The 25,665-nt window shown below is 44.0% G+C and overlaps 1 protein-coding gene across 7 annotated transcripts in view; it reads right to left on the bottom strand.

Moving 5' to 3' along the window:
• Window positions 1-25,665, bottom strand: part of RBM47 (RNA binding motif protein 47) — a 76,929-nt gene that overhangs the window by 26,352 nt on the left and 24,912 nt on the right. Inside the window, exon 1 of one of the 7 annotated variants that reach the window (XM_035325383.1) lies at window positions 18,328-18,432. The exons of 4 other annotated variants lie outside the window; for them this stretch is intronic. The gene's annotated coding sequence lies outside the window, so the exon portion shown is untranslated. Of the gene's footprint in view, window positions 1-2,817; window positions 2,918-17,687; window positions 17,911-18,327; window positions 18,433-25,665 lie in introns of those variants that run through there. 2 more of the 7 variants (XM_035325380.1, XM_035325382.1) reach the window with 2 other exon arrangements.

The raw sequence follows: 25,665 nt of genomic DNA, 5'->3' as shown, positions 1-25,665 counted from the left end.
CCATGTGCCAGCCAGTTTGGGTGTCTGAGAGGTTCCCAACACATAATATTCTCGTTCTTTCCCTCTGAGACTTTCTTGTCGCACATGTTCACAAGAGGGAGGATAAAGACCTCCAAACTCATACTGGCAGGATGAAGGGAGGCTTCCAGACCTACGAAAATGCGTGTGGTTAGCAGATATAGGCACCATTTCCTCTCTTCCAGCAGTTGCTTTCTCCTGTACAGCTCACAGTGGATCATAGGAATATTTAGAGAAAGAGCTTTTCCTTCAGCTCACAGGTGTTGTCTCTGGTTAGGGCATACACTTATCTATTTCAGTTCTCAATGTCTTACTGAAAATAAGACATTACACACCACTTGGAAATCATTTATAAAAAGAGGTAATCAGATAAGGAAACTGACATTTTCCTTCAGGAAGACAAATTTATTTTTCTGTCTTCCAGTAACATGGAGGAAGAATTTTGATGAGAAAAGGAGACTGAACAAGCTGCAGGGGCGTACACTGCATCCATTAACTCCTGCCTCTTCCATTGTGTTCTGGTACACATTCACAGCTGACATGCCAGAGAATGCTGATTCATTGCCAGCATTACAAAATGTGTCTTTTTATGGATTAGACAAAGTCTGTGCTGCCATCCATAGTGAAGGAATCATTACTGAAGAAGTCTAAGTGTTAAGCAGATGAGCTTTCTACCTGGGTATCACTGCCAGGATATCCTGGACTTCTTATGTTAAAAAGAGGATGTGACAAGGTCCCGTTCAAAGCCGGTTTGGGGCTAAGGGCTAATAACAGGCCCAGACACCTGTCCTCTGACACTGGGGCAGTGGGGAGGCTGAGAGGAGCATCCAGAGCCAGAAGCACAGTCCTCCCTCCTGGCACAGTGCACTTTGTCCCCGTGGCTGAGTGCAGATTTGCTCACGCCTTCAGGAACTCCAGCCTTGCCTCACCTCACCCTATCGCCCGGGCTCCTCCTGTCCACGGGTGGCCTCCTGCCTGCTCCTTCTCTAGGAGTGAGGCTGCAAGCCTCCTTCAGCTGAGCTTTCGTCTCAGTGGCTGCCGTTATATCAGAAACACCATTCCCAAGTTCGTTCTGGTTTTAAGCAGCACAAACAAAAGTGCTCTGCTGCCAAAATAAGACATGCTTCCTCAATGGAGGAAACAGGAGGGGCCCGACGCCCCCTCTCAGCGTTTACTCCACCAAACCTGTTATATGCAGTCCTAGAGCCACCTCCATACAGAGCTCTTTCTGAAGCACAGAAAAACAAGTGTAACTCCTGGTATGAACTTTGCAACCCTGTGGTGAAACCACCCACCGTAACCAAACACACTCAAATAGTAAAAGGGCACTTTCACCTCCATGGCTGCACCTGAGATGGGGCCCACCGCCGGCACGGGGCTTTCGGGCAGCGATCCTGCCTCTGACGGCCAGAGCCGCCCCAGGTCACCTTGCTGGGTAGAGCTGCCCTAATTAAACCTGAAAATGCTCAAGGACGGTGTTAACGGGCAGCAGTAACAAAATCCCACGATATGGTGATTTTTTTATGGGACCACACTTCTGCTATAAAACACTTTGCTCTCAAAGAAACACCCGAGAGCGTTGTTGACATAACTTTCCTCTACAGATATTTGACAAGATAAAACAGGCAAAGTGTCTGTGGTTTCAAGGCCAATAATAGCTGAAATGTTTAAGAATGAGAAGAATGGTTGAAAGGTGTAATTATTAAATCCATTAGTTAAATTGCTCCTTCCCTTCACTGCTTAAGAAAATGTTTCTACTATGACCTGGGATCTGCCGCTCTTGTGCCACTCGTGAAACGTAAGCTGGAGGTATACTTCATCCAGGACACACCGAATCCCCACGTCCCATCTCTCGTGGAAAGTCTGTATTTTTAAGCGGACATTTCCAAACTGGCCATAACCAAACCCTTGAGGTAAGACCCAGAAGCTACATGAGAAGGTCCTTAGATAGGACCTTCCCATCCTTACCTTTAGCTAAGGAGGGGGTAGAGGCACAACATGGACTCTACATCTGCCCCCTCAGCTCTGCCTGTTTGATGTCTTATAGTTCTTCTCCTCTGCAGGCCGGGTGCCTGTAGACCCTGACCTATTCCCACATCTCTCCCTCAGCACACCAAGCTCTCCTGAGCCTCTACCCAACCTCCTGGGGCACTGAGTATAGAGCTGGCTTTGGCACCAGGCAATTAATCACATCGCTTAATTGCCCACTTGCTCCTTGGCAGTGTTTTAGGTCCAACCAGCCCACACTGTCCTGGGCATGGTCTCAAAGAGCATGGGCTAGGGACTACCCGGGGTAGGTGATGTGGTCAAATCCACCTTGTTTTGGGGGGAAAGAGAAGACTTCAGATAAAATACTGTGTGCTGTGCTGACCTTGGGTCCAGGGAAGAGACCCTGGCATGTTTAATTCATTAGTGGAGGTGTAACCAATGGAACTACTGTCCTCAGCTGATGGGCATAAATAATGTTCAATACGCATCTGAGACCTTAGCTTTTTGAAGGGAAGCATTTACAATTAAGTAGGAAATTGCAGTTAACCAGGTGACAAATGACTGATACCAGTGAGATACTCCCTTTTCAGGGAAAAAAAAAATAATAATAATAAAAACTAAATTCTTCTCAGGAACAAAAATATCAGTGAAGAGTAAAACTCTTCACCCCTCTCAAAAACATGCAAGGTAATTTTTTACAAAACACATTTAATTGGTGAAAATACACATAGGGTGCATTTTAAAGGCAAACGTTACCAAATATCCAGAGAAGGAGATGCTACAGAGCAGCAAAGATGGTTGAAATCTAACCTTTCTACGGGTGCGTGCTATCTTCAGAGCACCACTGGAGGTAAGCAGAGACTTGCATTTGAAGATGATTCCCTTCCTGCTTTGTTACTGGAGATTATTCCTAAAGAAAAAGGAAGGTATTTTTGTGTAGACTGTCCCAGTCTTAGTCAGATTCAATAACATGATTTAGCACAGAATTTGTGAGTGTGGAAACATTGCCTAGTACACAGATTAACGTAGCAACAAGCAGGTTATCACCCATGAGCCACCTATCCAAATACTTAGACTTCCATGTCATGCCTGAGATCTGAACACCTCTCATATATATTAAAAATTTCTAAAAAACAAAACAAAACAAAACAAAACAACTATTTTCTATCTGTAGAAGAAATTATTTGCTTAGTTGAGGAGTGAATGTGAAAAGCTGGTTGAATTTTTGTTGGTGGAACTTTTGTTAATCTGAATTAAACAATTCACTCATAGAATCACAGAAGCATTTAGGTTGGAAAAGACCTCTAAGATCATCGAGTACAACTGTTAACCCAGCACTGACAAGACTACCACTAAACCATGTCACTAAGCACCACATCTAGGCATGCTTTGACATGAATGTTACATCAAGGATTTAGTTTTAATTTAATTTCTTATATGTTTCATGGTGTGAAACTGGTGGCATGTACAAGACAGTGTATCCCAGAAAATACAGATAAAGTGATCAGGTGGTAAAGTGCCTTTGTTTTGATCATTGACCTTTGTAAATTCAAGAAAATCTTATCCAGAGGATGTGCCACAAGACCAAGGAAGAGAAATAAGGTTATACTGGGGCTTGGGACTGCTTTTGTGTCATTAAAATGGAAATTCTTTGGAAATTCTCAGTTCTTTTGGGACCAATTATTGTTAAAAATGAAACCTAGGTGGATTAAATTTGCCTTGTGTGTAATTTCCTAAGTACATTGATGATGCCAACAAAGGAAAAGTCATTTCCTTATGCAATCATTGAGATATGTCATTTCAGATAGGAAAAAATGTACAATTTTGAATTCACACATTTACTCCTGAAAAGACCATTTTATACACATGAAAAGGTTACTCTGGTCTGCTATTGAAATCCTTAGATTAGACATAATATTCAAAGAGCGATTGCTGAGTGCAGTGCAATGGTTGCTATGTAAGCCATGGACCACTTGCCACCTGGAGCAAGGAGAGAGATAATGCTCCTACTTGTGTGAGGAAGAGGAGGACAGATGGTGGCCAGGAAGACACTCGGGGCTTGGACATGGCCCCTGAGAGCCACCACAGATGCTGGCTGGTGTGTGCTCTGACTCAGTGTGTGCCCACTTCACGGGAAGATGAACCAAGCATCGTACGTTGGGTTTTAAGCATAGCTTATGCTCAAGAAGAGGCTAGCCTTTCCCACTGCAGAGGCAAGCCTGACAACACATTGGCTCTGGATGTGATTCATTTCCCTGTGCTTCAACAGCAGCATAACTGCAGTGCCTCCTCCAGTGAAGCTGGAGGGTTGTAAATTTTAGACTAGTGAAGGAAATTATCCAGCGTGGATCTTAGTGCTACCACACACAACCAATGGCAGGAGCCTCTAAGTGACTGTCAGTTTCTAACAAAGATATTCAGTTGTACTCAGAGCATGGTCAGCTTCAAGAAATAAGAAACCTTCATGTCTAAGGCACAAGGCCGTCTGGGGGGGTCTTATTAGGTCACCATGGTGGGGTCTTCTTAGGTCACAGAAACAACAGAAATCATGCTTTGAAATGTTCTTCTAGTGAAATTATCAGGGGAACCTAAATCATTGCAAACCCTAAATGACAACCTGAGCTGATTAAGGGGCACTTTACAAAAGGTCCCTCCCTGGGTACACTATGATCGTGTTTCACCAAGAGCAACCAGCTTCTCTCCTAACCCAGCTGGCCAAAGGTCAGCATGCTGAAGTGAGCAAAGTCCAGCAGTAACTCATGGTGAAATGTCTAAAGCCACTCCAGATTACCACAGGCAGTCCAGAAGTAGAGCTTCTCTGAAACTCAAAGTTCACAGATGTAAACTACTTTGGACATTTAAGTTTGGAAGGGGAGGGAATGCATTTCTGCACAGTACTTGTCGCTGTGACAGAGCAAATAGGCAATGAATAGACCTTGTTGTCTTTGCCTAGGAGTTGATTTCCCTGTTTGCATACGATTCCCAGGTCCTGCACACTTTTCCTGTTTGTGACGAACACTTGGTGCTCTCATCCTGGTTTGCCTAAAAACAGCCCCAGTGTATGAAACTCTGCCACGGTGGCCAGCCCCATTCTACTCATTCATAACTTTTGAACCTGCTGGCCAGCTTCAGGAAAACCAGGGCTGAATGAGAGAAATGGAATTTGTATCTGCCTGAGGGAGAAGTGGTTATGGCCAGGCTTTTCCCTGCCCCGAGAAGCAGTGTCTGGCAGGGCTGAATGACCTGTGGCTGAGTGCACGTGTGCCCCGAACAGCCCCCAGACCTGCTCAGCCCAAAAGGAAGGGGGTACAGAAAGGAGTAAGGGAGAAATACAAAGGGTGGGAGGGTGGGAGGAGCTGGGGGCAGAGGTTGGAGCTGGAATTGCTCTGCATTCCTATGGTGGCACTGCAGAGAAACAGACTTAATAAGTTCTGTTACTCATAGATCATCCGGTTATAATGATGTTAAATCCTCCAGTCCATGTCTGTCAAATTCACACTGAGATAAGTAGGAGCTAAGCGTGATCAAGAGCCTTTGAAAACTGTGTAAGTGCCTAGGTATTGGCCTCGGGAGGTCTGAATTTAAATACCCATATCTTAAAATGACAACATATCAAAAAAACAAAAGTTCAACCTTTCAGACACAAACTTCAGTTGTTATGTTGCCCAACTAGCAGAAACCATAACAACAAAAACATGCAAAAAAAGAACACAGTTACATTCTAACCCTGAGTAAAAATCAGATATCCAAGGCTATGCTACATTTTCATTTTGTTAAGCATATAACTTATTTTTAAATTAAACCAGAGTCTAGAAAGGGTCCTTCTTCCTCCAAAACCACTAAATTTAAGCTTTCTTAAATATGCTACAGATACAAATGCAAAGTTACTGGGATGTCACAGGAGTAATGAAAATATCTGATGGTGTGCCTTACAGCAGAGAGATAAAATATTGGATTATTGCACTCATGAAAGGGGGAGATGTGTTTGGAAAACCCTGCCTGCTGCTTTTGTCTTTTTTCAGTTCATTAGCGGAATTACTGGCTGCAGAGAGAGCTCCTTTCCTTCCTTCCCTCCTTTCCTAGAAAGAGGGTAATGCACAGAAAGAACATAATGGTTGAAGGAGAAATTATTTTTCTCTTATCTTTTCTCATCTTTCAGCTGCTCCTTATAACAGCAGTTAATTTTGAGGCAATAATTGCAAAGGAGACATATTCAGAAAGAACTGACCTAATAAAACAAGCTACAAACACCTAAGATGGGTAGAAATCTAAAGAGTTAAAATCTCCTTTAATAAGGATGTATAAAGGAACAATCTCACTAGTTGTCTACCTGGTGGTTTGGAAACCCCTGAAAGCCAATGTACAGCACACTATTGTGTGCTTATTTCTGCAAAGGGAAAAGTCAGATTATTTATTACCCCATTATTGGGCTTTGTTTCTGATGTTCTTACTCTCAAAAGCAGCAAAAGCCCCAAAACAATGTATTGTTTAATACCAAACAATGTTCTTGTTTTTCATCAGAACAGGGAAGGCAACAGTTGCTCAACTTTACAGCCAGAATGCATATAACAATAAATTGAGACTGGGCTTATCAAAGAGAATAAGGAACTGCAAGAAAACAGGGAAAATCTGTAATAGCAGAAGGGAGAACCTATCACTACCTGTCAAGAGAGTCCCTAAATGCCTGTCAAGTTGGGAGTGCAATGTTTTACTACCCCTGGTGTGAGTTCTTAGCTTGGAAAGAGGAACTGACGGCTGGAGATAAGGTTGGAGGAAGATGAATATATTGTATTTAGGTGGCAGAGCTGCATGCAAGAGCCCCAGGACAAAGGGTGCTGCTGAGGTTCTCACATCTCAGGTCGGTTCTGTCCTCCTGGCTGCTTTGGAGCGGTTCTCTTGGTTTGGCCCAGAAATGACAGCCTAGACATGAAAGCTTAATTGTAATTGTGATTTCTTCTGAACACTTTTGTTTCTAATCATGCATGCTTTCCGCTGAAACTGTTTTGTTTAAAAAAAAATCTCAGCCAGCCATAACATAACCCCCTCCTTAGCTCTTGTCTCTTGTGGAAGAGCTGCACTGTGGATACTCCCTTCTGAAGGAGCATTCCATTTATTTCTACAAGGGGAGCAGGAGAACAGTGTGGGTCACACTGTGCCCTTACGGAATGAAGCACTGGAAGAGCACATAGCTTGAGGCTGTCCAAGAGCACCTCCACCCCTAGCAGGAGGCATGTTCTGCAGCTTGGCTCAAGCCAGTTACACACAGTGAAACTTGCTGTAGGACTGATGCTTCACCAGTGGAGGAAGGGCTGGATGCCGCCTGTGCTGCTCCTCCCTTTGGCCTGGAGAAGGAACACAGAGGAAGGTATGTGTCCTTTCCATTGGTACTGCTGAGGAAATGCTCTGCCTCCTCTGGTCTCTGGAGCAGCTCAGGGCAGTGCCAGGCACTCTGCACATCTGCACCGTGCAATAGCTCAGTTCCCCAGGTCATACTCTGTCCTGGTCTGCTGAGCATCTACACTGTATAAATGTCGGGTTTGGTGTCCTTCTTTGGACAGAACCACTGGTTCTTCCTGAAACAAAGCCCAGACATGGCTCAAACAACAGACACAAAGGACCAGGCTGTGCTGGGTGTGCTTGCCTGGGCTGATGCAGCACGGCCTTCCCAGAGGATCCCTGCACCCACCAGAGTGAAAACTGCTGGGTATAACATTCTCCAAACACAAATGGTGTCCAGTAGGATAAATAAATTTGGAAATAGTAGCTGCAAGCCACGAATGTTCATCTGTTGTATCTCCAGAAGGTCTGAGTGATTCTACTGAAACCCAGCCCTAAGTCGGGTGAGGAAACATTTTTCCTTCTGGCTGCTTACAAGTGAAGTAGTTATCTGAATTTCAGGCATATGGCTAAATTGTTATTTCAGTTATAAATGCAGAGAAACTTGCACCTAACTATCCATCACTTGGTGTGATGACACTGTGCTCAAGGTAGCGCTGCCAAGCCGAGCACCCAGAGGATGGTTTGTCCTTTGGTACTGTGCCCCACCTTGCTCTGCCATTCCTGCTGAAAACCAACTCTGCAAAACCAAGAAACATACTGCAAAAATGCACCCCCCCACACACACGCATCCCATAGCACAGCCCGCTGCTGAGAGCGTCAAAGCACTGAACACCACGAATGAAATACTGAGCTATTATATCCAGCTCGTACAGAAAAACATCCTGCTGCTAGCAGGTGAATGGGAAAGTCGTATTTCACAGCCAGGCTTTAAGGAGAGGGTTATGCTTTGGGGCTGGCAGGCTGTGCAGAAGAAACGGGCTATCTTTATAAATGCTCTGGGGTAGGAAGGAAAGAGCCATCTAACAAGCAGCTGACAGCACAGCTGTGTTTGTGGGAACCTGGTCCTGTCACCCAGCAAATACCCGGCTCACAGATTTTGGGTGCAGTTAATGATTTAACATCTTGGCCCCAGCAAGAAACTGGAACACCCTGAGGAAAGATTTTGGCAGGGGCATATTAATAAGTGTCCTGTTACCTGGTCATGCGTTTTACACGTGGGGTCTTATTTTAATTGCCATCTGAGAAACTGCAGAGGTTGGAGTGTTTCCTCTTCAGCACCAACCCACCCAACATGGGTAATGTTTGTGTATCCCGATGTGTCCCCCCTCACAAATGGGAGGGACACGGGTACAGAGCCACCCCTGCGCTCCCGGGCATCTGATGCTCATGTTCCTCTCTTCTAGGCCTGTGGAAGAGGCCACATCTTCCTGGCGTTTGTGTCTGCTCCTTTCCACATGAGCAGCAGAGGAATAAATGATGAATAGGTCACGAATCAGAAATAAATCCTGTTTGAAAGCTGACTTGAACAGATGCTCTGGACTGGTACATTCATTCTGGTGATGGTTTTCTTTAAAAAAACCTCCCAGCTTCTTTACCCAACCCCATATTAATTTTCTTAAAAATAAATAAATAAATAAATAAATAAATAAAATGACCCTATTAATCTCTTGCTGACAGGAAATTTATACTCTCTATAAGTTAGCTTTTTGACTAAAAACTCCTACTCCCAAATACTAGTGTAAGCAAATAAGAAAATTTATTGCACATAAAAATACCACAATATAATGTTCATCTGATGCCTCAAAAATGCACTCATAGCTAAAATATTTAACATTTATGAAGTTGTCCAACTAAAAAAGTAGCCTTTTTTTTTTTTTTTTTGATCAGGGGAAGTTAGATCTGGAATGGCCACATGCCAGTTGCTGAACTATGTCCAAAGGCTCCTCTGTCGGTAACTGCCATAATCTCTGATATCAAAACTCCACCTGCAGATATTGGAGTCCTGAGCACTAACTCTTGCAGAGTCAAGGTGGTCCGCTGGGTTAAAGGGGAGAAGCACAGGGAAGTTGCCCTCACTGGCTTACTTGCAAATCTGTTTGTCGTACCATTGCAGATGCCCCTCCTCCCTTACACAAACTCCTCGATCTTGCATGCTAACGGTCTGAAGGACACAGACCAGAGATTTTTTCAGTTTCTGTTTTTCACTTCCCTTAAAAAAGCTGTGCCTGCTCTCTCAACATAGGAACTATTCTGTGAGCCAGAAAACCCATTTCTTTTAAATGGCTTGGACTTCAGTCACAAAAGCACAATATTAACTACAAGTAATTTACATAATTACAACTCTGGAAAACCCAAGTATAATCAAAATAACAAACTCCCTTGAACCAGACTGGGCAAGCAGAAAAACAAAAGAGAAGACACAGATCCTATCTCCTGTAAGCTGGCGTGTTAGCACAATTCCACTCCCAAAACACTGACAGATTTTGACTTCCTAAAACTCTGTCAAAATTGGAGTTCTGCAAAAGAGTATATTCAAGAAGAAAACTACCAGGCCCCAAAGCTCAGCTCTATGACAAACTGACACGCCAGTTAGTAACTTGCCAAGCAGAGCAACCATGGACTCTGGACACAAAGCCCAGTGAGGCTGCTGGAGATCTGCACCAACCCCCTCCATTCATCGGGAAGGACTTCAGGAAGGCTGACCACCTTCCCGAGGGAAGAAAAGGAAGAACCACTGAAAGCATGAGTTTGCCAGTTTTGCTAACAGCCACCAGAAATTCTAAGATTTGACTGAGAAACATAATTCTGTGTACATAATTTCTTCTGTCTGTCTTCTTTTTAACCTAGTTCTTCTTTGGAGGTCTCTTCCAACCTAGATGATTCTGTGGTTCTGTGATTCAGTTTTTCATAAAACAAATCTTCAATTAGATTACCAAGACAGCAAGGTCTCTAAGCAAGTAAAAGCAGTTTATATCACATCTATATTAACATGATCACAATGTGTTTAAAATTGTAAATGTGCTGGCTGGTGTGGACCCTATATGCCTCTCCCCAAACACAGACAAAGATCCCGGTAACCTCCCTGTCATTACAGCTAATACACAGGAGAGCTTTCATCGTGCTTTCATGCTGACTTGAAGACACTCCCAAGTAATTCAAGGATTTCTTTATTGAAACTTCCTTGTATGAAATGCAAATGAAGCGCAGAGCTGGGACCACAGTGCTAAACGGACATACACTGAAACACGTTTTTTTTCCCTTAACCGGATTTAATTTCCGTTCCTTCCCTCTATTCTTCCATAAGGCAGACATGTCATTAATTTAAAAACAAAGCTCTCTATGTATCCTGCTTCTGCTTATGAAAGGCTGCTCACCCTTTTTTGTTTGTTCTCCTTCTTTAAGTAACTAAAAAGAAACAGATTCTTCACCTAAAAAAGTCCCTTACATCTGTGCAGAAAGCCGTTGCTTTGCATGCTGTTTTTGCAGGCATGTACATTCCTCCAGTTAGTGACAGTCATTGTATTTGTACACAGCATCATCATTAATTCGCCAGCAATTTAAAACAAAATAGTCTGCAGCAGAAAATAGATTATGGCCTAGAGAGAGAAAAAAAAATAAGCACATAGAGTTGCCCCGTATTATGGAGCTGTGCATAACTCTAGTTTTAAAATGGGCTATCTGCACCTATGGTGGCAGTAGGCAATCACAGCAGGTAGTAGGGAATCTGTTCAGCCTCATTGTAAAATATTTGTATGCACTCCTTACACTGGAAAGGAAAATAATACTTCCCATTTAGGTATTTTTTTAAGTTGTTCTGATAATTAAAATGTTATATTCCCAGCAGAAAGCCACCGATGATATTTCTTTGCAATTCACACACACAACACCAAGTCTTTGTTCTCTGTGACTTTATTCATTTACTTTCTTTTAACAGTTTCTTTCAGATTTTAGATTTTTGGTTCAGAAAAGTGTTGTACTTCTTTAAATGACCATTGGGTTCAGTTCTGATGGTTGATGGCCATGGTCACATCTCTCCTCACTTCTCCATTCTGAATAGAAAAGATCGAGGCCAGGATCTCGCACTGCTGACCTCCCACTTCCCAGTACGTCTTGTCCTCTCATGCACCTTCATGGACAGAGACAAAAGCCTTGCTGAGAGGAGGATGGGAAAGCAACTGTACAGTGCAAAATGGACCAGGAGGCACTTTTCTGATTTTAGTCAAGTGTGGAAACCCATGCTTTGGGGTGTAATAAGCCTCTGTCACAGGCAGCCCCTCTAACTTCCAGACCTCCTCTCTAACTACTCCCCTCTGTCTGTGCTGATGGCACCCACCAGTTTCAAACAGTGCCTCCTTTATTAGGGATTTACATCCAATGGCTGATGCAGAGCTAAGCTTTATGCTTCAAGACTTGCTGGCAAAAAGTTTTAAGTAAAAATTAAGTAGTGGAAATACCTCCAGTAACCTCTGCTCCACCTACTGCCCTCCATCCATGCTGATGGTACCCACCACCAAGTCAAACAGGCTTTCCAAGCAGCAGTCACAGGCATTCATTCTACATTGCCACATAGACACGGTGCCTGAAGAGAGCTGGAGAGGTTCTTAGCAACATCCTATCACTTTTTGGTACTGCAGCCTGAGTTTTCCCATCTTCACTCATAGAATCATAGAATCACAGAATGGTTGGGATTGCAAGGGACCTTAAGGATCATCTGGTTCCAACCCCCCTGCCATGGGCAGGGACACCTCCCACCAGACCAGGTTGCACAGGGCCCCATCCAGCCTGGCCTTGAACACCCCCAGGGATGGGGCATCCACAGCTTCTCTGGGCAACCAGTGCCAGTGCCTCACCACCCTCACAGTAAATTTCCTCCATATATCTAATCTGTATCTACCCCCTTTAGTTTAAAGCTGTTATTCCTTGTCCTATCACTCTACTCCCTGACCAAGAGTCCCTCCCCAGCTTTCCTGTAGGCACTTTTAGGTACTGGCAGGCTGCTGTAAGGCTTCCCTGGTGCTTCTTTTCTCCAGGCTGAACCTGCCCAGCTCTCTCAGCCTTTCTTCATAGGAGAGGTGCTCCAGCCCCTTGATCATCTTTGTGGCCCTCCTCTGGACTTGTTCTAATATGTCCATGCTCTTCATGTGCTGGGAGCCCAGCCAGAGCTGAACGCAGAGCTCCAGGTGGGGTCTCACAAGAGCAGAGCAGAGGGGGACAATCACCTCCCTCACTCAGCTGGCCACACTGCTTTTGATGAAGCCCAGGATACAGTTGGCTTTCTGCACTGCAAGCTCACATTACCAGCTCATGCTGAGCTTCTCATCAACCAAAACCCCCGGGTCCTTCTCCTCAGGGCTGCTCTCCATCCATTCTCTGCCCAGCCTGTATTTGTGCTTGGGGTTGCCCTGCCCCAGGTGCAGGATCTTGCACTTGGCTTTGCTGAACCTCATGAGGATCAATTCAGAGTCATCCCTTCTGTTATACCCAGTTCAGGACCCAGTCTGGTAAGGCCCTGTCAGATCTAGCATTTACTCATAAGCATAGCCTGGAGTAGCCCCTTTGGCATGCAGTAAGTGATGTTGATGTAGTTCCCAAAGCTAATGTTAGCAGGAACGAACAGTATGCAAGGTAGAGAAGGGTTTGCAAAATCAAGATTTAGGCTATCAATCCCACTAGTTCACACCAGCAGATAGAGTAATCCCAGTACATTCAACCTGGAGCTGCCAACCCATCCACTTTCCATTGTCAAATCTTTAGTTTCAGCTTCATTTATAATATTTCATGCCTGTGTACAGGGCTAACTACACGTGTGGTCTGAGCATCTCAGCAAGCTGCTCAAGTGGAAGAACTTCATGATAAAGTGGCTGCCCTGAGTACTGCTTGGGGAAGTGCCATAAACCAGGCCAGAAAAAATTGTTTCTGTGCCTTACTGAATGTTAACATAGCAATCTTCCCTTCAAAGCATCTCCAGTTTTTTCAGGTGAAAGTATTCAGTTCAGTAAGGCTTAGCTTGATCCCAGATGACAGTCTGTCTAAGGGCTGTTTCTGGGGCTGCTCTCGGTTGCAATAACAAAAGCTGCCCAGAAGAAAAAAAAGACCCAAGCAAGACATGCACTTTTACTGGTGACCATTATAAAAATACGTCACTGCTATAGTGCCACACTCTTTGTCTGACAATATCTTTGCAGGAGGTAGGAAGAACTGGAATAATGAGTGTTCCCTACAGCTCTTCAGAAAGGATGAAAAGCCAGGAGAGGCCTCGCATCTGGAAAACATGACTTCCTTCACTCAACAACCAAAAAGGTTTTAGTTTGAAAAAATTGGTTTCCTTTTCAAGCCAAATATATATTAGATACACGAGAGGCAATCTGTATACCTCTGAAGCTCAATTTACTCCAAATACAAGAGTTAAATGGTACTGCAGCTTTTGCTGTGTCTTTTGTTTCACTCTCACACCCTGGGAGATGCAGTGAAACTCTGAAGCAAACCAGTAAATCCACGTGAGTCTGGATCCTGTGGTCTGAGAAGTAAGCTTTCTTTAAGTCGGGCATTCAGGAAAATATTTCTGCTGAAATTATTGGTTATTATTTCTACTTCTGCTTCTCAGTGTGTGAGCAAATACTGCTTGATGCTGACAGCTGGTTTTAAATATTGGGAGTAAAGAGAAGCACTGTGACCCAGCTCTGGGGAGGGGAGGGCAGGGCTGCCATTCATTTGGGTAGGTATGTTTAATCATCAACTATATTCTGCACTCTGATCTGTACAACATCTGACTTCTGATGAGATCAAAAGTTGTGAAAGTCATTACTGAGAGCAACAAATTGCAGAAAGAAGTATTCTCATTGAAAGAACACATTGCAGAGCAGAAAAACTAAATCAAGATCTGAGCATTCATTTCTCATTGACATCATTGGGAACTGCATATACATGCACTCAGCACAAAATAAGTTTGGTAATTAAAATAATTAAAGTTACTTCATTTCATGGAAATTATATTTCATATTCAGCTGTAATTCATGGGTTAACACTGCATTATTTTAGCAAAATTGAAAAGCTGAGGTTTCAATGAAGCACAAATCCTTATGCTCAGCTGGAAATGCACAAAGGTAAGTTTACATGCCTGTAATCATTGTCTTTTAAGGTTTGCACTTTACCTGATCATTTCATTCACCACAACAGAAAGAGGAAAAACACTTAATTTTCACAAAAATATGCTTTTGCAACTGGCTCTGAAAAAGTAAATAGTTCCCTTCAGAAAGCTCTTGCTTATATAAAAGGCAAAACTCCCTCAGTAAAATTCACACTTCTGCCTTCAGGAAATAAATGAATTAGATGCTAATGGTTTAAATTGCTCACAAAGTAATGTGAAGGAGACACTCCTATCATGTGGGTGTTGTACAAGTGGACAGCTAGAGGAAAGCTTTTCCAACACTCATGGAGGGAAAAGCACAGAGCCGCACTGCTGTAAAAGAAACGAAGCGACTTTCAGGCTACTTCTGTCTCAAGCCCAAAGCATCTGCAATTGCTTTATCTAGATGATGTATCAGGCGAAAAAAAATAATAAATATGATGATCTCCAGACGGGGGATGTCCTTAAAGGGGTCCAGCTCTGGGCAGGAGGCAGAGGGGTACCTCCTGGTCCCTCCACGTCTGCCTGCTGTGCCCAACCTCCCCAGCCACATTAGCGGCATGTGATTCTGTGACCAGGCTCATTCAGGAAAGGTAATTTCAGGAGATAAATGGATGAGTTTTGCCACGTACATTTATTCAGCTGTAGTTCTGGTTGTATGGAGTTTTGTGTTTGGCAGCACTCATTTTCTGCCATTGAAATGTTGTCCAACTCTGCTAAGAACGCATCACTCCTTGCCAAAAGTATATGAAAAAAATGTTCCCTTTTTAATACATCCTTTTATGCTGCCTATTTCTGGTTCAAATACAGATCCTTCTTCTTTCCTATGAAGGATTATCATAGCGCTAATTCAGAAAAAGATCTCTAAGATCTTTGTGGAATCCATGATATTTTATTACGCAATGTCTGTGCTACAGGTACTCCCTTTAAGGGTGAAGACCAGCATCTTTTTAACTAGCAGCTCTATAAACAGCCCAGGCTAAGCATTAGTATCAGTCTTTTCCACCTTGTATACCCAGCAAAAATGTTTTGCAGACAAAGGCGTCCGTCATGATATCTGTGCAGCCCTGCTTCTTTCAGCACATTTACACAAGTTTAACTAACCGAGTCCTGGTAAACAGCTCTGCTGCAAACACAGCCCATGAAATGAAATTTGCTCACTCCATTTTAGCAAATAATAATGTTATTATTTAGAGAAACAATCTAAGTTGCTCACAATATCCAGATTATCAGATCACCTGAAATACAAATGAAACAAGTGCCCCCAAACCACTAACAGTAGAGAATAACTGCTGAGTAAGGGGCTCGGCTCCCTTTAGCACTGAATCCACTTTGGATTTGGCAGTGCTGTTGATATCACAGTCATAATTCCTCAGGCAAAACTAAAATTATTGTGGGATCAACATCCGTCTGAAACTTAGTTTGATCATAAAGGATGGCTGTACCACCTTTTGCTCAGTTGCCTTTAAATTGTTATGGCCCCTTGCCCTGAAACCTGTCTGTCTGATAATGTTTCCCCTTGGCTCCTTGATTTAGAAATGGAAAAGGGTTGGAGCTCCTCTGAAAGCAGTCTGCAATACTGCAAACAAGGCTCAAAGACTGAACAGGTTTCGTTAACTGTCCTATTTCTTCCATTTAAGCCACATAAGCTTCCTTGTAGTCAACAGCTAAAACCTTATCATTGCATGAAAACAGACAAGATAACATTGTCATCACTTTTGGCTTAGATTTTCTTTTTTCTTTCTTAATTCAGTCTCCACAAGCTCTGAGATAATAGTTGAACTCTTTATTTAGTTACTGCAAAGAACTTCTACATCTGTCCAATTTACTGTCCAATATTGGAATCACCATTCCCGGGAGGAAAAGGCAAGAATCGCACATTATCTGTGACACACACAAAAATCCCATCTTTCAGTCATAATTATGCTTTACCTTTAAGAATTCACCAACAGACTGAAACTCTAGGGCAGCCTTCACCCATTTTTTTTTTCCTTGAGTCATGCTTCAGTTCCTTAAAGCAGATGCTTGTAGGAATCCAGTTGCTCTGTTCTCCAGTAATTTTTCCCTGCACTTTGCTCCACCAGTTCTAGCACTGCTAAGAGCTGAAGCCACACTTAGCTTGGACTACTTTTAAAAAAGTAAATGTGTTACCACACTTCAGTACTGCCTAACACCACGAAGCATTGACTAAGCATAAATAGCATGTCATGTGCAAGCCCAGTTAGCAAACAGATCAAGAAGATCTGTCACAGAAAGCAACCAGCAAGCACAGCTAGGACCCAACACTGACTCTCTTTTCATAAGAAGAAACTGGAAGCAAACATATGAAAAAAAAAACACTCTTTCCTTGCATTTTGTTTCACACACAAACCATGCCGCAGCTAAATTGTGAATACTGAATACACGTCAGTCCCTTCACATAGAGCACTCTAAAAAAAACCTTCAGGGTTACTTGATAGTCACCTGGGGTGCCAAAAGTGATTTCTGGGGAGCCACCATGGGTACTTGCATAAAAAAAAAAATCCAAACCAGGAAATCCCACACAGGGAATGGTTCTGGTACAAACCAGTCAGTTTTCTCAGTGTGGTAAAAACATTCAGTCCCTGAGTAAACTTAAACCAATTATTTGAATCTATTCAGCTTTACCTCTCTCAGTAACATAGGCATAATATTATACTGGGAACTTAAACCCCAGTATTTTTTTTCTGTATCTATAGTCTTGGAACATAGGAATTATAAGGAAAAAAGTCCTGGAAAAATTAGTCACTTTGTCTATTTTTGCAAAGCTCCTTCAACAATCAGCAAGTATTTTTCAGCATGAGTCACCAACCACATCCCTGCTGCAGTAATTAGATTACACATTTTCTTTAGAAACTCTGACTCCTTTTCGTACTCGCTGGTTAGAAGATGAGCAGAAGCCAGCTGTCCTAAATTTTATTAGAAAACCATGAATGAAGTATTCAAATGCAACTGTACATGATTTTCTTTGTAAATGAAAGCACAACAAAACCAAAACAACTTAGCTATTAGTCAACCCGGGCGTTAGATGACACCACACAGCCAAACACAGCTGGCAAAACCAACCAACAAAGAGCAGCGCTGACCACTTTTCCCACCCCAAATTTCTAATGGGAGAACCTTTGGAAACCCTACTGTTGAGCACCGTCACCATTCTGCCTCTGAAAGCCAAGAGAAGGGCAGCGGAGAAAAGTACCTGCGGAGAAGCTGGCGTGCTCCCGTGGGTGCTGCTGGCCACCAGGCTCCTGCTGCTGCCTCCCCCGGGTGCCTGCAGGGCTTCTTGTGCTGGTCAATGTTTTACCAGGCAGCCCTCTGTCCCACCCTCCCTGCAAACACCGCGCGAGGAACGCGGCGCCGGGGCAGGTAAATGCCAGGAAGGGGGCCCCGTGTCTGCTGCTCCTGTGCTCCACGGGGCAAGTAAAGCACAGAGGGGGGAGCGGGGGGAACATGCTGAGAGGGGGGAAATCATGCCGTGGAAAAAAAAAAGAAAAAAAGAAAAGAAAATAAAAGAAAAATCACACTACATAAATGGTGCTATTAATAGATAATTAGTGGCAGGTAAGTCATGATAACCTTTCTCCGTATTGTTCGAACGCTGCCTGCAAGCCCAGGCGTGCCTGGCTGAAAGCTGAGAGGGAACAGTTAATTTATGGGAGTACACAAATTTCCAAATAAATCTTCAGCCCTAGCAGAGCGGTCATTCAAGCGACAGCTAAAACTTCAAAACCAAAATGGCAGCAAAAAAGACTTTTTGCCGTGCCCTGTAACCACAGGATAAAACACTGTGGGAAGAGCCTGAAGAGAAAGAGGAGGAAAAGAAATCTCCCGTGGGTTACCTTGCAGGCAGAGACGCTGCTCCTGTGCTTCAGCTGCTCGGGAGCGCCCTGAAGTTAAAGCTCTACCGGCGCTAACCAGAGCTTTTACATTCCCAGCAAGTTAACAATTACAAGCAGAGGACAGCAGAAACGGGTTGGCACCAGAGCGCGGCGCTGACAAGGTGCCACTGCCACTCCCCGGGAGGAGAGAACAACTACAGAGCCCGGGAAGGACCCAGGGACCTGCACCTGGTGGCTGCTCCCAGCCTGGGAGACCCTCATGGACATGGCAGGCAGATGTGTGCTCACGGAGACACGAGGGGAATATCTAGGCCACGTTGCATGTCCTGGTTTTGTGATACCGCCTCATCTGCCATGTCCTGTGTCCTGGGTTGAGAAACACTGATTCGTTTTGTCTCATCTGGGTTCTCCGTCTTGAGCAGAGAGTGTATTTTAATGGCATTTATTTTAGAAGAAAATCCATGTCATGGTTGCTCTAGCTATCCAGATTAGCTACAATAACCAGCCACACAGGGCAACAAGGAGCATTTCCATGTGGTGGGCTTCCAGTGGTGCGGTGCCAGGCCCTGGAGGTGGTGGTGACCAGGACCCCCGAGAAGGTTCCCCAGGTGAGCCCAGAGGGGCTGAAGTGTGTCCAGCCGTGGTGGCAAAGTGAGGCCTGTGGCTGCAGCCCGTGCTGCTCGCTGCAGTGCAGACGAGCCGGCGTGGCTCTCTGTCGCACCACCACCACTTGCAGGTGTTTTCAGGTGTGGCACTCCCTCTGCCAGCCTGCACACACCTCCCCTCCCCTTCCGCCTGGAAAAGGAGAAGGCGGAGGGGAATCTCTCACACATTTGGTATTTAAGGCCATCATCGCTGCCACCCATGACTTCCTGGTAGGGCAGGCCCTTGGCACGAGCAGAAAAGCCTTATGGACCTCCCCGGAGCGGCTAGATGTGTTGCCATAGGACAAACTGCAGGACCTGACTGTGTCTTTGCATATGACTTATTAATTCCCAGCTGCCAACTTGTGGAAAAAAACCCACAGACTCACAGCTGCTTTACAGCATCTGCTCCTGAGCTGTGAGGAAGAGCACAGTGAGTAAAATGGCAGGGCAGGGAGAGACCCACCTTCTTCTGCCGGCTTCTCCTCTGGCTTGCAGTACGATGCTTGCCAAATCATGTCAGCCTATCAGTGCCTCACTGATCCCCCACGTGCAGGTGGGAAAAACAACAACCTGCTGCCCCACAGAGCTGTTTGGAGGCTCTGCTGTGGCTATCAGCTGTGGGATCGCTGTGCAGAAAGCGGGGTTTTGTTTGAAAGAGCTTATCTGTGCTCGTGGCCCTGCCTAACCAGCTCTGGGGGAGCTGCTGGGAGCAGTACTGCAGTGCCATCTTTCTCCTGAATACTCCTCTCAAGATCTCCCAGACCTTCCCAGCAACACCTGGAGGAACGGGACTACTTTTCTGCAAAAAGGCCTGCTTTCGGCAGCTTCGGCATTTCTGGGTTGTGGAAGTGTTTCACCAGAAGACCCTCAAGTGGTGCTGCCCACTCATCTGGACAAGACCTAGGTATAGCTACCTAGTAGCTGTACGGCTACTCCCTTTTCCAAGGTGCTAAATACTTCTGCAATGCCTGCTAGCTCTGTGCAGGCTGAAGAGCCACTCAGATTGTGCATAGTCTTGGCCCACACAGGCCAAAGGACTTTGGAGAAATTCAGTAATCAGTCGTAGCTATCTGGTGTAGCTACCGCAGGAAAGTGAAGGTTCTGCTACGGTACAGCTAAAGCTGTATTTTGTCACCCCAGACAAAAGGAGGATGATGATAGGATGTTGATAATAAGCTGATGGGTCCTCCCACTTATCTGACCCTGTAGACAAGCCAATATAATACAACAAAAATTGAACTTTTTATTTTTTCATTGTTGTGCAAGCAATAAGAAAAAAAAAATAAAAGATTATTTTCTCTATGTACCCTTGTACAGCTACCACCTTGTGAAAACTCAGTCTTTCATTCACGTAAGCTTATGAAACTTTTTCTCTGCTTTTCTGAGATTAACCTCTGAATAAAAATCATCCAAAACCAAGGAGTTTTAAATTTATTTGGAACAATATAAGAGCAGTAGTAGTATTTTTATAGAGTATTGCTTATGAAGGCAAGTTGCAAACATGAAGGACTGAAGTACCACTGCCAGACATTTCCCTGAAGTGTTGATACCTTCGGATCTTCACAGACTTGGACAGGATGAGATAAAATAATGTCCCAAAGGTCACACAGCCTGCAATGAGACCTGTAGGTATACATTGCCTGTGTTCTTCAAACAAATGCAGACAGCTTCTGGCCAACCTGAGTCTAACATGTTTCTCCTTATTTTCCACTTTCAGGGTTTTTCACAACACTGGAATTACTCCAGCCACTCTGAGAGAGGTGGATGCTTCTCAGGAGGCTCAGTCTGCCTGTGTCATCTGGTCCAAAGTTCCCCACACTATGCTTTCACCGATAACCAGGGGCAAGTTTCTGATTAACACACCACTGACAGAAGGAACTGTGACCCACAGAAACTTGGCATTTCATTCTCCTCAGTGCACAACCTTTGTCACAGAGCATAGGTTTCAAGGGCACCATAACACTTGAATATTTGCTTACCACAAAAAGAGGAGGTGCTGGATTGTACAACACGCGGACTGTAAAGTCAAACGTTAGTTTAGTATAGAAACCATATATCCTCAGGCTGGTTTGGGAACAACAAAAGTAAAAGATATAGATATTAAAAGTGAAAAAGCACCTAAAATTCACAAGCTTTTGGAAAAAGCATTGTCAATGAAATGTCAATTTACTTGCAGAGTGTTAGCAGCCCTAACAACAGATCAAACAACAAAATTATAATGTGGGGATCAGATAACAGAAGGGGAAATTTCTTCCCTGCAGTACTCAGCGAATCTTAAGCAGGATTTAATTTTATTCCAGGTCCCTTTCAACAGATGCATAGCAATGTTTGCTTTGGTAGACAGCACAGGCAGACCCAGAGGGGCTGCTGCAGAGGCTCTGAACAGTTTATATTCCCAGTAAAGAGCCTCCTGTGTCTGAGCACACGGTGCTGGGAGGAATATGTTCAGACCCATCCCTAACCTGCCTTACGAAACCACCTCCCCAGGAGATGCTGGAGCTGCACCGATCGCCTCTGACTGGAGCTGTGTCCCCTCCTCTGGAGCAGACGGACTGCCAATGCCTGCTGCTAAAGAACAGGTGGGAGGGGAAAAATAATCCCTGCAAGTCTTGGAGAATCTTTATCGCACAGGAAAATGGCAGAGACACGAGGTGTGAGTTGCCACCTGAAGGTGGCATGCGTGAGGAGACCTTTCCAGCTGTAACTTTGGCTGGATGTCTGAGCTCTCAGAAATCCTACCTGGCCATGCCATACCTTCCCTTTGGTCCATAATTTAGTGTTCTGGGCTGAGCTTTCAGAGCAAAATGCCCCTGTAGGTCTTCATCTGTTGCAGAATGAGACCTCAGTGCTGGACAGACAAAATCTCCCCCCAGTGATAAGGGGAAAGAGATAGCAAGGGAACTATTTACAAAATGTCTCTGCTAGCTGATTGCAAGGCTGTTTTGCTAGTTCTTTAATTGGGCAAGATTTCAGTCATCCCTATTCACTTGGAAGGAACAGACCTTGCAAAGTTCACAAAATAGGTAAGAAAGCTTGCACATGATTCACAGGAAAGCTGAATGTTGATAGGAAACAATGTTTGCAAGCACTTTCAGTAGAGCTCATTCATTAAATACCTGGCTAGCAAAGAACGAGGAATGCTTGTAGAAAATCATATAACACGGGGCTATTCAAAAAAACAGCTCTCGCCCCACAGTTGTTATTCCCTTGTTTGTAGCTTTTATTTATTTTTGTTGTTTGTAAAAATGGTATTTCAAACCCTTATCATCCATTTCTTGAGATCTGCCTATTTTTACTTTATCTGTGTTTTGTACAAACACTCCATGCTAGTGATTTAGCAACTTCATACTGCAGACTAATATTTCAAAATATTCCTTTCTTTGTAGCTGTTCAACCGCTTTTTCATGTATTGCTGCATTGCATGGTGCCACCCACAGTCACACTTAGGAAAGAATCATGTTAGAAAAGCGATGGCTCAAAAGCACAGACATGCATTCACCCTGGGTTTGATGTAAGTGCAAACATCCCCCAACTAAGCTGCTTCTGTTTTTTCCGTAAGTTACTGAACAAGGAGAACCTCAGTATCAGACTTCAACAGTGCTAGTTAACTGGGTTTCTTGCTGGGTATTCAGGGATTTGTGTGGTTTGTGTGCTTGGGAGATGCCCCCAGTGCACCTCTGAGACCCTGTGCCTGACCAGGCAGACCACGAGCAAACTGGTGGGGTGGCCCTACTCTGGGGGAGATGCTGTGCAACAGCAAACCCATGGTTTGCCAGCCTGGCCCAGGGCCCCATGGTTCTGAAGTGTTGAAACGCCTGCAGCAAGCAGCATGGAGTCCGCAAGGACTCCCTCCCAGCAGGTGCTGTTTGCTACAGGGATGTGCTGCCAGGCATGAAGAACAGGTAGAAAAAAGAGTTTCAGGGCTAGAGTAGTTACAGATGTCTGTGACTGCTGCTTAGGAAGTGTAAAAGTTTGAAAAATTAAGCAACCTTAATATCAGCATAGTGTTTTTATTAATTTTCTCCTTTAAAGGGTAGTACTAGGAAGACAGATTTCTTCCACTTACATTTCAGTTAAGGATTTCATTAATTACTTTGTTAAATACAATTATTATGCACATAAATTAAATAACTATAAGCTACAGCTTGCTACAGGACATTTCTGTTTCCTGTAGTTCCTTTAAGATAAAAATGAAATTGTTTACTTTTTTTTTTTCTTTTTTCTTTTTTTTTTTTTTTCAGGAGAATACTCATATTAAAATGTATTTGTTGTCTGTCTGTCGGTCTGTCTGTCTATCTATTTTTCTAGTGATGTAGCAGATCGGACTCTGTATGTGGAGCTGTAAAATGAAAGAATTCATAATAAATGAGCTAAATATGTTTCTAACAATGCCTTAATTCTATTTTCCTGGGCTTTAACATTAGAATTGAAACTAGCCTGTGCACATTTTAGTTGTAAGCAGTCTTCTTAGCATTGTCCTTAGCATCCATTGTTAAATTTGAGCAATTTTTACCATGTAATTCTGCACCTAATGTTTGAATACACGGAACAACTTAATCAAACTCCACGAGTGCAGCTAGTTGCTTTGAATGAACCCCAGGAGATAAGTAATATTTCTATTTAAAAATAATGCTGAGGAAGATAGTGCATATGGAGATTTTATAGCTGAACGGAAAAGCAGGGACTGAATCAGCCTTTCCAGCGGATACTGCCAAGCACATGAATGAAATATTTTTTGTTCTTATTTGCTTTGCTGAGAATCTCGACAGAGATATTGATACAGATCTCTGTGAGGCCAGTTCCTGAGGACTGTACTTAAATATTTGGAAGCTACTATTTAGCTCTTAAATATCTCCAGGCAGGAAAAAAAAAAAAATAAAAAAAAAAATCCCTCAGCTTCAGTAGACAGGTGCTTCAGATGTTTCTTACAACACATCCACCTCATCACTGAATTAAAGGCAAAAGCAGATGACATTTGTGGATTAGTGGGGAACCCCAAGGTGGAAGGAGGCTTCCTGGAGCAGAATAAGCACGAAAGCAGACGGTGCCTAGAGGCAGCAATGTGGCTACAGTGGTTTGATGGCCAGCCACGAAAAGATGAGGAAGGTTTGGGAAGCTGGAGTCAGGGACTCGATAATTGTCTGGAGAAAAATTAATAGGGAATCACAGAGATTTACAGGAGTGGCTCAGGAGGAATGGGAGTTGTGAACTGCTGACAGCATGATGGTAGTTGGAGAGGAAGGTGGAGCAGAGCTGGGAAAACGTCTTGTGTGGAGAAGAGATCAGAGGAAATCTGTAATTTTGGAGGAGAAAGAAATATAGTAAGGTGCTGGGGTGAGGTAAGGTGTTTTGGAGGCAGAACTGATGAAACATAGCAATGGTTGTGAGAAAGGAGAAATTGTGTGATCTACAAGCAGAAAATAACCCCTGAATGGGTATCAGACGGAGAAGGCAGTAAATGCAAAATTTACTGACGGGGGCTCCAAAGAAAAGTGAATAATTGTGTACTGAAAAGACATAACAAAAAAAGACAATTAGTCCCTGGGTGAAGGAACCACATTTGGCACCACTATTCTGGGTGCTGGAAGCCACAATGCCACAAAAGATAGAGAGATGGAGCCCACATAGAGAGAGGGAAGGGGAACAGGGCTGAGGTGAGAGAGCAACAGAGCCAAGCACAGAAAAACAGGGAGGATGGTATAAAAACACTTGTGTGATGGAGCTGATCCGGGGCAAGCTGGCAGGATGCAGACCATCCAAGAGGCTCTGCTGAAAGTGGTGAGAGGCCAGAGGTTAAAAGATCAGAAAAGAAACTATGCCTAGGGGGGAGCTGCCCAGCTGAGGGCTATGTTTGTGATCATGGTAGCTCACAGAGAAGAACAGCAGGGATGAGAGGGCAGAGACCTGGTGGGCCTGTCTGTGGGACACTACTGAGAACTGGGACACCATGGGGACATCCAGAGAGAGAAAAATTTTAAGGGGGAAGGCAAACGGGGTGCGACACGTCTGTGGTTGGCTGACCAGAGCGAGGAAAGAGAGGCGATGGTGGGCGCAGGGGGACGGGGACCCCACGGCAAAGGAGGGCAAGGCTGATGGCCTCCTGCCTTGGAGGCAGCAGGGAGGGCTGGGGGAGCAGGCCTCACTCCTGCCAGGGCTGAAGGGGGAGCAGGACCTGGAGGGGTAACGGTTCAGCAAGAAAAATGAAACAATGAGCCTTTTTCCTGTTTGTGATAAAAATAGCCAAAGGCAGATTCTCTTACTAAAAATCTTCACATAAAAGGAGCCTAGGAGAAACAGCAATACCCTCTCTACAGAAGCTACATCACATGTGCAACAAAAATATGTTGCTAAAATCACATGTGCAACAAAAATATGTTGCTAAACTTGTTTTACTTTTTTTTCCCTGTGTAAGGGCTAAAGCCAGATATCATTTACTCCTATGCACACACAACCAGTAATGCTTTATGCCTGTAGTGTTCCCATCTATTGTATGAAAGATGGAGAACTGAATAACACAATGTTCTGTACCAGAAAACTGCAGCATTTAGCCAGTGTATCAGTTTCCCAGAGTAGTTTTATGGTATTTCTACTTTTTTTAGATCTTCCATTAATGCTTAAAGTGACTCAGTGGATCTGCTTTTCCATGAAAAAAAAAAAAAAAAAAAAAAAAAAAAAAAAAAAATAAAAAAAA

This window comes from Oxyura jamaicensis, chromosome 4 (genome assembly GCF_011077185.1).
Source record: "Oxyura jamaicensis isolate SHBP4307 breed ruddy duck chromosome 4, BPBGC_Ojam_1.0, whole genome shotgun sequence".
NCBI lineage: Eukaryota > Metazoa > Chordata > Aves > Anseriformes > Anatidae > Oxyura > Oxyura jamaicensis.
The sequence above is the reverse complement of the archived record's forward strand: the minus strand, read 5'-3'. Positions and strand labels throughout refer to the sequence as shown.